Source organism: Pristiophorus japonicus, unplaced genomic scaffold, assembly GCF_044704955.1.
Source record: "Pristiophorus japonicus isolate sPriJap1 unplaced genomic scaffold, sPriJap1.hap1 HAP1_SCAFFOLD_130, whole genome shotgun sequence".
NCBI lineage: Eukaryota > Metazoa > Chordata > Chondrichthyes > Pristiophoridae > Pristiophorus > Pristiophorus japonicus.
The window spans coordinates 462,974-476,078 of record NW_027250967.1 but is presented as its reverse complement, the minus strand read 5'-3'; the positions used below and the strand labels follow the sequence as shown (position 1 = coordinate 476,078).

The following is a 13,105-nucleotide window of genomic DNA, read 5'->3' as shown; positions in this document are numbered from 1 at the left end:
GATCTCCTTGGGGCAGGCATCGCGGGTCTCTGCCCAGTCACCAGTTAAAACGCATCTTTTGACTAAGGATAACGTGGAGTCGCTGGTCGTCCAGGCTCTGATTTGGTGAGACATCATGGGCGAACCTGTGGATTCTAAGGCATTGATTGCCATGACCATCTCACAGTCCTGTTCGTCCGAACCTTCCGTGGTCTCCAGAGGTAGCCTGCTAAGCGCGTCGGCACAGTTGTTTGTGCCTGGTCTGTGCATTATTGTGTAGTCGTAAGACACCAGCATGAGCGCCCACCGCTGAATGCGCGCCGAGGCTTTGGCGTTTATTGCCTTGCGGGGACGTGAGGGGTTTGTGGTTGGTTTCTAACCCGAACTTGGCCACGAAAAGGTATTGGTGCATCTTTTTGACACCGTACACGCACGCGAGCGCCTCCTTCTCAACCATACCGTAACCGCACGCCGCCCGCGAAAGTGACCTGGAGGCATAAGCAATGGGTTGTAATTTACCCGCATCATTGACATGCTGTAAAACGCACCCGACCCCGTACGCTGATGCATCACATGTAAGAACTAACTTTTTACCTGGGTCAAAAAAGGCTAAAACACTGTTGGAACATAGAAGATTGAGTTCTTTATTGAAGGCGCGTTCTTGGGCGTCCCCCCAAAACCAATCGCACCCCCTTCTGAGTAGCATGTGGAGAGGCTCCAGCAGTTTGCTCAAGTTCTGCATAAAGTTCCCAAAGTAATTGAATAGCCCGAGAAAGGCAGGCAGTTCCGAGATATTCCAGGGCCTGGGTGCCAGACGAATTGCTTCGGTTTTTGATTCTGTTGGGCGGATTCCATCAGCGGCAATCCTTCTGCCCAAAAATTCAACCTCAGGCGCGAGAAACAGACACTTGGATTTCTTAACTCTTAGGCCTACTCGATCCAATCGACTTAGTACTTCCTGCAAATTGCGGAGATGGGAGTCGGTGTCCCTGCCCGTGATGAGTATGTCATCTTAAAACACAACCGTCCCCAGGGTGGACTTGAGCAGACTCTCCATGTTGCGCTGGAATATAGCAGCTGCCGACCTGATGCCGAATGGGCATCGATTGTACATAAAAAGGCCTCGATGTGTGTTGATGGTGGTGAGTAGCTGAGACTCTTCGGTCAGTTCTTGCGTCATATACGCAGATGTAAGATCTAATTTCGAGAAAAGTTTTCCTCCAGCCAACGTGGCAAATAGGTCCTCTGCTCTGGGCAGCGGGTATTGGTCCTGTCGGGAGACTCTGTTTATGGTAGACTTGTAATCCCCACAGGTTTGTACGGATCCATCAGGCTTCATGACGGGGATGATGGGACTTGACCAGTCGCTAAATTCCCCGGATGAGATAATGCCTTCCCGCAGGTCCAGTTCGTGTTCAATCTTTTCCCTCATCACATAATGCGCAGCTCTAGCCTTGTGATGGACCGGTCTGGCATCCTGTGTGATGTAGATTTTAACTTTAGCCCCTTTGAAAGTACCCACACCTGGCTGGAAGAGATGTTCAAAACGACTTAGAACTGCAGAGTGGTGTGAGATACATGACAGTAAGGCGAACGTGTGAACGGCCACACTGCGGAAACATCTCCAACTTCAGCACCAGGTCAGACGGAGATGCTGAGTGAGCAGGTGAACTGCAGAATCCCACTTTTTAGGAGCTGATCGTTGTGCAAAGCAAATGAGTTTTGCTTAATGACTAAAAATAAAAGGTGCTAGAAGTGGGATTCAAACCCACACTTTCAGAGCAGACTGAACACAACAGCTTCGACCGCTCGGCTGTCCTGACTATCCAATGCGGTGTCTGGCCACCTGCAGGTTGATTTTGAACTTTTGTGTCTTGTCACAAGAAATAAATGAGGGCAACAGGTGTTTCTCTGACTGACACCGGAGAAACAGTGAGACAGATCTTGGAGCAAGGGTCTGGTTATTGCCAAACAGCAAAGAAAATATTAATTCCGGGATTACCCAAAAGAGCAGTGACCTCGACGTGATTTGAACACACAACCTTCTGATCTGGAGTCAGACGCGCTACCGTTGCGCCACAAGGTCTACACAGCAAGCTTGAGATGTTCGTCTATATGAAGATTCCGCAATATAAGGGGCTTTAAAATCCCTGCCCATTCCCACCAGGTATCAGAAGAAGCGCTCACATGCCAGTCTCCGTATGTTTTTTGTTTAACTTTTGTGTTGCTTTCACGGGAAAGCATCATTAATTAACCCGTCATCTTCTTTTGTACAATGAAAGAAATGCTGACTGAGGGACAGTCGATACTTCAATCATTTGTTCTGTGCTTTGCATGTTTACTGTTAAACTATATCCCAGTTTACACACTGTGTTTTAGGAGTCTGGTTCAAAATCCTCATCGCTGGCGAGACCAGGAATCTGGGGCAACTTTTGTCAAATTTAACAGCACCGGTTATTCCTACACGCGAAAGTTCCCCGGTGGATCCATTTTCTCACGCTAAAAGTTATCTATTTATTGGTGAAATAAAGAGCAATTAAGGAATAAGGGAGCCCTTTTGCAAGGAGAATAAATAGCAAATAAAAACAAAAAATGCTGGAAATCTCAGCAGGTCAGTTAGCATTTGCCAGGAGACAAGACTCGCCTCCGATTGTTCCCCTATCGGAAATTTCAACACAATGTTCCCACCCGGCATCGAACCGGTGACCTTTAACGTGTAAAAAAAACGTGATAACCGCTAGACTACGGAAACCTCTGGCACAGCGGCCACAACAGAGGGGAGCTGACCAGTGAGCTCCCTCTGTGCTGATCACCACTGATTTTTAATGTGGAAGCAAGTCATCCTCGACTCCGGGGATTACCGAAGAAGAGAGGAGGATCAGGAATGTGTTGGCTGACCTTAAACAACTTCTGTCCCACACTGAAAGTTCTCAATCCTTCTCCTCCGCTGCCCTTTAAGAAATGTCACGGATCACCCAGCCACCGTGTTCACTTCCACATCCTCACAGCGGGGCCACAGAGGCTCCTACCGTCTCCCAGCGATCAGCGAACTCGCCCAGTTTGTAAAATTAAACCCGGGACACGTGTCCAGCAAAGGGCAGGAGAAGCGGGAGAGTGTGTCAGCTCGTTCTGTAACAGATAGTAGTGAGGTTATTAACGGCGATTACAGCAATCATTAATCCTCTCACACACCTCAATTATGTTTCTGCGATGAACTGATTGAGAATGGAAAGGGTTAATGCTCGGGATCTTTACCCCTCGACCACCAGGGAACAGCTTCGATAATTTGTATCAATATAAAAATATATATTTATATATGAACCTGAATATCGACAGCTAGCTGTCTAGACCTCATGGCACAACGGTAGTGAATCTAACTTTGAGTGAGAGAAATTGTTCCACAGTGACACCCATTTCATCTTTTGTTCCCTTTCAAACACTAGAAACTGAGACAGGGAAATAAATTCAGAAAACAAAGCAGAGGGATATAGACAAGAGGAAGAGAGAAGGGGAAATACTGTCCCCACCCAGAACTAATGCAGAAACCCCTCTGCTGCGCTCGGGGTGGCCACTCACAGCCTGGATACACTAACGTTCCAACAGCTCATTGAATGTCGGAGTGGGACCGTGCGGTGCTTCAGAAGACAGGTCGAAAAAGCAAAATCACTGATTCGATCTCAAGTGCTTCTCTAATCAAGAGTATCCACACACAAAAACTTGCTTTTATAATTTTAACATTACCTTTATGATTGTAAAAAGTTGGTTCGTTGATCTAAAATTGTAACTTTTGCTCAGTAGAAGTTAAATGAAATTTGCGAGAAGTCCTGGGTTCCAATCCTGGACGAGTCCATTATTTTGCCGGCGAGTTTTGAAATTGCACAGAAATTTTGCAAAGAAGGACTTGCATTCCTGCAGTGCCTTTCAGGAACTCATGATGCCCCAAAGCGCTTTGCAGCCGTTGAGTTATGTTTGAAGTGTTGTAGTGTGGGGAAAGATGTGCCCAAATCACCCCACACGAACCTCAACTCTTTGCGAAGGAGTTCGGTGCAAATAATCAGGTGCCTCGGGGACTTGGACTTTCTTTGAATGAGTTCTGCTTGTCCCTGCATTAAAGCTTGAAACAGCAACTGGACTTCCATCTCACGGGAGCAGCGTGTAGCGGTTAGCGAGTAGGTGACGAGTTTTGGGGTTGACGTGCATCACTTTCAATCTTTGAAATTTAACCAAGCAAAGAAATGGTGAATCCAACTGTCCCTGTCAGCATTTAGTTCCCGTTTAATCACAGGAATATCCGCAGTCAGGAGCTGAAAAGGAATTCAAACCTAATACCGACTTCGGGACAATCAGAATACTTTGTCACAGACAAGGCACCAGAAGGCTGGAAGGTAGATCACATCGGTTGTGGGACAGCTGGTTGGCGGTGACATGGAATTGTCTGCAGTGTGTGGGACCAGACTGCTTTCACACATCCACAAGAATGTCCCACCCTTTATTTAGGAAAAATGCAACTGAGAGTGGACAAGTTCCAATCGGTCGGAGCAATCTGAAGCTTTAACTGACGGACGCCCTGGATTGGGATGTCTTGCAGTGTACATTTGTGTCAGTCTCTGTGGGTTAGCGTGTTTGGTTATTAACCGAAAGGTTGGTGGTTCAAGCCCCCCTGCCAGGGACTTCAAATGTTTTCCCTGAAGCTTCTGTGCCGCACAGTTCCAGGTTGTCATTGTGTGCTTTGGTGTCACGAATATATTCCGCAAACATTGCCAGCTCTGCTGTTATCCAGTGAGTTGTCACTCCAATACCTTTATGACCATTCAGTTCAAGTGTCGAGTTTGAGTGTATACAGAACTGAACAGAGATATCAGAAAATTTAACAAGGCTGTGGGACATTGTGTTTTGTTAATATTGAACCACTAATATGAATAAATCCATTTTTTCTAATATTTAATTAAATGAGTTTTCAAAATGTTTCCCCCCAGTTTCGAACCAAAGATCATTCGGGGGTGAAAAAAATGTGACAGCCACTACACTACGGAAACACTGCAATTGAAGTGATGTTAGGAACATAACCAAAGCTTTCACCGACACAGCTGGACTATACTTCAGGAGCTGGTTTTACGAGAATAGAAAGACGGTGCTATATTTAGGAAGGCTGTGAGTGTGGCAGGAATTGATCGAGTGTTTCCCAGACTTTACACATAGGAACAGGAGGTGGCCATTTAGCAGCAAGTGGTTAGGATCTGGAATGCACGGCTTGAAAGGGTGGTGGAGGCAGACTCAATCTTATCTTTCAAACGGGAGTTGGATAAGTGTCTGAAGGAACAACAATTGCAAGGCTACGGGGAAAGGGCGGGGGAGTGGGACTCGCTGAGAGTCGGCACGGGCTCGACGGGCCAAATAGCCTTCCGTGCTGTAACCATTCCATGATTCTATAAGTTAGTGGCACATTTCATAGTGTGGGTGGAAGCAGAACATTGCAAAGGGACATGGATTGAGTCAGCAAAACTAGAGGCATCTGATTCAGGAGATTCTGGTGAAGCGGAAATTCGGGAGTTAATGACTTTGAAACGAACATTTTTGTTTGTGCAGCTTCGGTCAGAGAAATGTTTGTGAAAGGAATTTTTTGCAGAAAGGGATGCAGCATTTCATCTTCTGTCTTAACACTTCTTTCTGGGTGTCGGGTCACATTTCCTTTCGATGTTATTCTTCCAGAATGTATATTTTCTTTGGTGTTTCACAATAACTAGACCCTTGCTCTAAAGTCAGTCTCACTGTTTCCCCCGTCTCCTGTTGATGTTACCAGCAAATAACATTTTGAACCAGACCCCGAAAACAGTGTGTAAAATGGTTTATGGTTTAAGAGTTAACTTGCAGAGCATAGATAAATTATCCAATTATGGACTCTCCTTCAGTTAGAATTTCTTTATTTGTGCAAAAGAAGATCATCGGTTAATTAACGATGTATTCCCGTGAAAGCAACATAAAATGTAATTAAAAAGTAATCCAAACTTGGTGTTCGAACCCGAGAATCTGAGATTAAAAATCTCACGCTGTATAAACTGAGCTCGCTGTGCTTCTGCTAAAGCAAACGTTTTTGTCACTGATTGCAGCCAGGCGCCTGTTGGCTCCGCTCCAGATGTTTAAACTTGATGTCGAAGAACTGCCAGCATCTTCTTGAATGGTGGACCAGGCTCGAGGGGCCGAATGGCCTACTCCAGCTCCTAATCCTTACATGTTTATGATCATATGACCTTTCACAGGAGAACAATCTCGCCCTGAGCATGCATGAGGAGAAAGTTCCAGAAAATATTCCCACCCGGTGAGCTTTCGCGTGTGAGGCAAAGATGTGAACCGTTACACTGCGGAAACATCTCCACTTTCAGCACAAGGTCAGACGGAAATGTTAAGCGAGCAGGTGAACTGCTGAATCCCACTTTTAAGGAGCTGGTCGTGGTGCCAAGCAAATGAGTTTTGCTGAATGACTAAAAATAAGAAAAGGGATTTGAAACCGCGCTTTCAGAGCAGACTGCAAACTGAACGCAGCACCTTCGACGGCTCGGCCATCCAGACTGTAAGTTCATTTAAATTTTGAATTTAGTGTCTTGTTGCATGAAGTAAATGAAGGCATCTGGCATATCTGTGCCTGACACCGGGGAAACAATGAGACAAACATTGGAGCAAATGTCAGGTTATTGCCAAATAGCAAAGAAGTTTGCAACTTCTGAAGAACAATGATCCCGACATGATTTGAATACACAGCTTTCTGATCGGGAGTCAGACACACTACCGTTGCACCACAAGGTCGACAGTGCAAATTGTCCATGTTTGGAAACATGAAGGTTCCTGAAACACAGTTTCATTTACCCTGCATTGGTGCAATGAAAGGGCTTTAAAATCCCCGGCCGCTCCCAGCGTGGGTCAGACAGCATCAGAAGCAGTGCCCACCTGTCACTCACTCTCTCACGCCCGCTTTCATCACCTGCTGCCCACGGACTGCAGCAAATCCAGTTCATCATCATCTTAGGCAGTCCCTCGAAGCGAGGATGACTTGCTTCCTCGCCAAAAAAGGATGAGTTCACAGGTGTGAGAGGCAGAAACACTCACCACATTTTAAAAGTGCTTGGATGTGCACCTGAAGTGCCGTAACCTGCAGGGTTATGGACCGAGAGCTGGAAAGTGGGATTAGGCTGGATAGCCTCTTGTTGGCCGACGCGGACACGATGGGGCGAAATGGCCTCCTTCCGTGCTGTAAACTTCTATGATTCTATGATCTCCTTCACAAAGAGTTGAGGTGCGTGTGAGGTGACTTGGGCACATCTTTCCTCACGTGACAACATTTCAAAGGCAACTCAACGACTGCAAAGCACTTTGGGGCATCATGAGTTCCTGGCAGACGCTGCAGAAATGCAAGTCCTTCTTTGCAAAAGTTCGATGCAAATTCAAAATTCGCGGCAAAATAAGGGCTCGTCTTGGATTTGAACCCGGGACCTCTCGCATATTTCAAATAAACCCCCAAAGCGAGAATCATACTTCTAGACCAACAAGCCAACTATGTAGCTTATTTGGAGATAAGGTGTAACCATTATTAAGTATTTTTAGTTTGTTGCTATTCCTGATTGGAGGAGCACATGAGACGGAATCAGTGACTTTGTCTTTTTGACATGTCTTCTGAAGCGCCACACGGTCCCACTCCTGCAGTCAATGAGCTGTCGGGACGTTAATGTATCCATCATCATCATCATCATAGGCGGTCCCTCGAAATGAGGATGACTTGCTTCCAAGCCAAAAAAGGATGAGTTCATGGTAGTATGGTGTTACTCCTCCCTGTGCGATCCACAAGTTTGGCCAGGGAGCGTACAGCCTGACCTGACGGCCTCTGCGTTTCACTCAACAAGTGAGACACTATAAGTAAAGAATAATCGCGAGTTGACAACCAAAAAGTGGGAAGCTATTCTGATCCCGGCAGGAACTTCTATATTTCTGAAAATGTCCCACCAAGGTGGAATTGTGATCTCTAGAATCTTTCTCCCTATCTCAATTGTTTTCTGTTCTCGAGAATCGAAATGTTTTTGTGAGATTACTACAGCTGCTAGCAGAGCAGTAAGTTGTTCGGGTAGTGGGGGAATTTCATCGCCAAATGTACAACATAATCCTGCAGGTTTGTGATGTTTTCTCTCACAGTGAGGTGAACAGTGAAGGGTTCAGGAATGGGGACAATCCGTTCCTGGGACACTTGAACTTCTGCCTCGGGTTTAAAGCAAAAACTGCTGTCACTGACCGGACACCAGAAGTGTCCATGTTGGTAGTGGGGCGCACTGGTGGTGACACAATATGTCCCACCCCCGATGTATGCTCCCTGTGGAGGGACATGTTTTTGTGCCATTACCTCCATGGTACAGTTGATAGACTGTGCACCAGTAGCTTTAAACCCACACTGTGGTTTAGAATAGGTGTTCAAGTGCTGGGGACACAGTATTATGTGTGCACCCGGAGAGGTCAGTACACGTCACAGCGTGTTCCCACTTTATGACATAGGGTGGGACTGCTGTGAAATGAACATGTGCACCTCCTTGAATGACTCCAATGTTCTCCACCCTGTATACAGTGTGGGAAGGGCTGTCCCACCCATGACCGACATCCTTAGTACTATCCCCATGATGGTGTGATTAGAACATCGCGATCGACTGGGACAGGGTAAGTTTCAGAAGCTAGACCGAGCTGGCACGGGCTTAGTGAGTTACTGTACGGGTGGAGGGCTGCAAGGTGCTTGTTACTGATCCAGGAGGGGACTAAACCTTGTTTTAAATCCTCCAGGTTGTTGCGGCCTCGCCCAACAACCATGCCCCGTACAGCACACACACCTCGTTCTGTGCAACCTGGTCAGAAGCATTCCTATCCTCCCGTATGAGTGCATTCACTGTCTGTGCATGTGTTTCCAGCTCAGCCACGATTTCCTTTAAATGGATCATCATAGCCTGGTCCTCGTGTAGCTCTGAGCCTTCTCCTGTGTTTTCTTCTTTCATGATGTTTCTCAGTTGGTTCTTTCGACCATTTATCTGCATGTGTAGTTCTATATCGTCCAGGCTATTTATCACAGAGGATCCTGCATGATATGCAGTTAAAATGTCGTTCAAGGTGCCCCTTCTAGGTCTTCCCGTGCCCATGGTATCCCGAGCGTATAGGATGTACATATCTGTTTTGTCTACATTCTCAAATTCTAACTCATAAAAGTTCTTGAACATTTCTCTGAGTAGGGCCTGGTATAGCTGCTCTGTTTCCTTCGGGCACCAGTCAGGTATATGCACCTCGGTAAAGTTTAAAATAACTGAAGCTACTGCATAATGTAGCCCCTGGTATAAATCCTTTTCGGTTGGTACCAATACTAATCCATTCCCGAGTCACTTGGTGGTGGTCGGACACCTTTCTATTATTGTTCTCACTGGCGGGGTCGTGGGCAGGGGTTTCTTAATGTGTGCTATAAGTTCGGTGGTGTTAATTGGGAGTGGGGAGTGTGGGACCACACACCCGTGTAGGCTGGAATCCCACCCCATCCCTTCCCGTCATCTTGCCATTGACTGGCAAAGGCGATTCATATGTCTGCAGGACAGACCTCCTCTGACCACCACATGCAGACGTAAATTCCCTGTTCAGACTCCCACCACTTGTTCTAACACACCTTCACTCCTCCCCATGTCCCCGTGATAGTACGGTACGTGTCATTCCCGAGTCTTTCCCAGTCAGAGTGCTGATCCCCCACATCCTTGCTCAGCTTCCTGAGCCAGTACCATCTACCCAGGGGAATCTTTCCTTTACAAGTCAAACATGCACGTTTTCCCTCCGTGACACTGACCCACGCAGCAAAGACCCGTATCCTGGGGCATGGAACGGAGGCCTCCCCAGAGGTAAACCCTTCCTGGCTGGAGTAGTGGGTGGAATGAGACCCCATCCACCCTGGCTACCTTCCCTCGTGGGCGTACACGGCGAGCTCTTCCACACCCGGGGTGTCACCCGCTGCAGTCACGATCGGTGCTCTCTCTCCTGAGACCATAAATGGGGGATTCTTCCACATCTCCTCAGCTGTCGCAGCTCATCCTTATCAGGGTGAGCAGGAACAGGACCCTGTTCATGTTGTTATCGATCTTGTAGTGCCTCTTTTACTGCCGACAAGGTGGGGTCTTTTCCTTTCCCCAATACATATGTCATTATTTAGTCACCAGCTGTCGGCTGAAACTCTTAACTTCTATATTCATATAAACATCCTTATCCAATTCTACTCGTTTCACACCTTCCATACGTGTGATTTATTTTCGGTTGTGGTGCCCTGAAATCATTACACGCATAATCGACACTACGCTAGATTCTTACTAAACATACCTTAACACATATCGTATTATTTATGTACATCTGCCACCCATCTCCGGGTGGCCAGGTTAATTCCTGTCCTTCTCTTTTCTTCCCTGGCCTCTGTGTTTCCAGCGGGGCCGGTCGTAGATCGGACTGTACCGCAGGACCTGGAGTGTCCTGACCGGAGGTGGGTCTGAGTCCCACACTATTGGGGGAATGTCCCCTCCGGTGATACAGCACACCGCTCCTTTGGGGGTGGCTGCCTGGTTCATTTTGTCCCCTGGGGGTTCTGCCTGGTTGAGGGCCGTGGGCTGGGGACCCCCAATTAGTGGCTGGTCCACCACTATCTCTTCTGGGGGTCCCTCGTCGCCCAAGGCTACCGGCTGGGTGTCCCTGCTCGCAGGCTGGTCCCTGATCTTAGGTACCCCTTCACGGCAGGTCCCTCTCCCGGGGCTGAACCACTTAAATTGGGGCGCTGGTGACCACGGTGCCTTAGGCCGTGGCGTGCGTAGAGTTCTTCTCAGGGTTTTGACCCCTGGAGGTGCGTCCAAGTCCCAAATGATTGGGGGGATAGCTCCTCCAGTAACTCAGTCCATCGCCCCTCTGGGTACAGTCTGTGGGTCTTCCACGTCCCCTGTGGGATTTCCACAGTCGGGGGCTGCTGGCTGAGGGTCCCTGCCTTTAGCACGGTTCCCTGTTCCTGGCTGTCCCTTACGTTTAGCTGCTGTCCCGGGGTTGAAAAGTTTGCACTGGTTTATGTGGAACCACTTTGTACGGCGAGGCATTTTCACGGCACAGACCATGGGGCTTGCCTTGTCGACAATGTGGTACGGCCCCATGTACAGTGCCTCATAAACCCCTACTCGAGCGTAGTTCCTTACCATAACCTGGTCTCCTATCTCCCATTCGTGGTGTTTGCGGGGTTCTAACAGCCGTCGGTTGCTCCGATGCTGTTTTCCCATATTGTCAGCAGCCTGCCAGTGAATCTGTTTAATATGTTCAAACAGGTTCCTGACCAAGCTGTCCCAGCTCGCTTCCCTAAGCTGAACTTCCGTGAGTACCGGGGCTAACACATGGGTGGGGGTTCGCCTGGCTCTGCCGGTCATGAGCTCATACGGGGAATACCCCGTGATCTTTGACTGGCTGGCCCGGATCCCTATGAGGACCAGTGGTCGGACCTCTACCCACCTCTTGGGTGAGTACCCTGTCTCTTTTCGCAGTCTTTCTTTGATGTTGCGGTTTAAACGCTCCACGGGCCCGGATGACTGCGGGTTGTGTGCGACATGCCATTTCCCTTTGATGCTGAGCACCTTAATGGTCTCCTGCATCACCTGCCTGGTGAAGTTGCTCCCCTGGTCGGAATCCACGTACTGGGGTAGTCCCCATCGGGAGAACACCTCCCTGACCAGGATCCTGGCTGTTCCCAGGGCAGTGGCTGTTCGTCATGGGAAGGCTTCCACCCATTTGGTGAATACATCCACCAACACTAGACAGTACTGGTAACCTCCCTGGGCGGTGGGTCGGGGCCCAATGTAATCAACCTGGATCGACTGCCAGGATCCCTCTGCCCTCCTGATATGTCCCATAGACACCTTCCTTTTCTGGGCGTCGGGGTTGTTGGCAGTGCACACCAGACAGCTGGCACAGAACTCGCGGAAATCTTCCCTGAGTCCTGGCCACCACCCTGCCTGTACCACCCATTGCCAAGTGGTGTCCTGCTCCTGGACCCTCGTGGGCCAGCTGGAGGAATTCTCTCCGCTGTTGTTGGGGAACTACCCATTGCTCCCAACTGAAACGCATTTCTTCTGTACAGGCTGCCTACGCTTTCCCCTTTTTCTAGCGTGTTCAGGACAGTTTTAGGGACGGGGTCTTGGATCTGAACCGTTTTTAGGTCCGGGGACAATGCTACCCCTGCCCTCCCTGTCATCCCAATCCTGCCCCTGACTGCTGCGATGGGGCCTGGGTTGTACGGATCCTAGAGCTTGCTCGTGCGCGCACCTTGCTTGGCCAACATGTCAGCCTGCTGGTTTCCCTCGCTCCAGGGTTCAGTGGTGGAATGTGCCTTCACTTTATGTATATAGATCTTCACTTCCTTCCCCTCGGCTGTCATGATCTTTTACAGTCGGGGCTTAATTGCCAGGGGTCTCCCGTCTGCAGATGTGTATCCGCGAAGGGACCAGATAGCCAAGTACTCCAGGCACGAATTGCATGTGAACATACAGTCCGAGAAAATCGTGTGTCGGGTGGGGAATTCTTCGGGGTGTGTGACTACATACACCACCGCAGACAGTTCAGCGTGCTGGGCACTCATCGTACTGGGGAGTTTAATCACCAGGGCAATGCCTGCCTCTGGGTCATAAACTCCACAGCCTGTGAGTCGTTCACCCGCAGATCCGTGCTTGAACCGTCCACAAAGATCTCTCGGCTTGTGGGATGTAACCCAGCCCGAAAACCTATGCTAATTTCCCATACCCCTTCTATGGAACACCGGTGGGCGGTCCCTGGATAGATCATGTTGGCTGCGAGTCTTGGCTCGCAGAGACTCTTACCCCTTAAGTCCATCTGGGAAAGGGGTAGGGTCCAGCGAGCAATGCGGGCACTGCTCTCTGTCCCGTCCTTGATCCTCCCGTCCAGGAGCATTTTGATGGGCGTATGGTGGGTAAGGAGTGTGATAGGGTATCCCCTGTGAAGATTAGTGATCTTTTCACAGCCCAGTGAGTGGCTAGGAGGTGCCTCTCAAAGTTGGAGTATCCCTTCTCCACATCCGTGAGTATCCTGGTGGAGC

General features: G+C 48.8%; 1 non-coding gene across 1 annotated transcript; it reads right to left on the bottom strand.

Annotated features, from left to right (window-relative positions):
- Positions 1-1,993: 1,993 nt before the first annotated feature.
- On the bottom strand, positions 1,994-2,065 carry trnaw-cca (transfer RNA tryptophan (anticodon CCA)). The gene has a single exon. It is a non-coding gene; the product is annotated as a tRNA-Trp (tRNA).
- Positions 2,066-13,105: the final 11,040 nt, after the last annotated feature.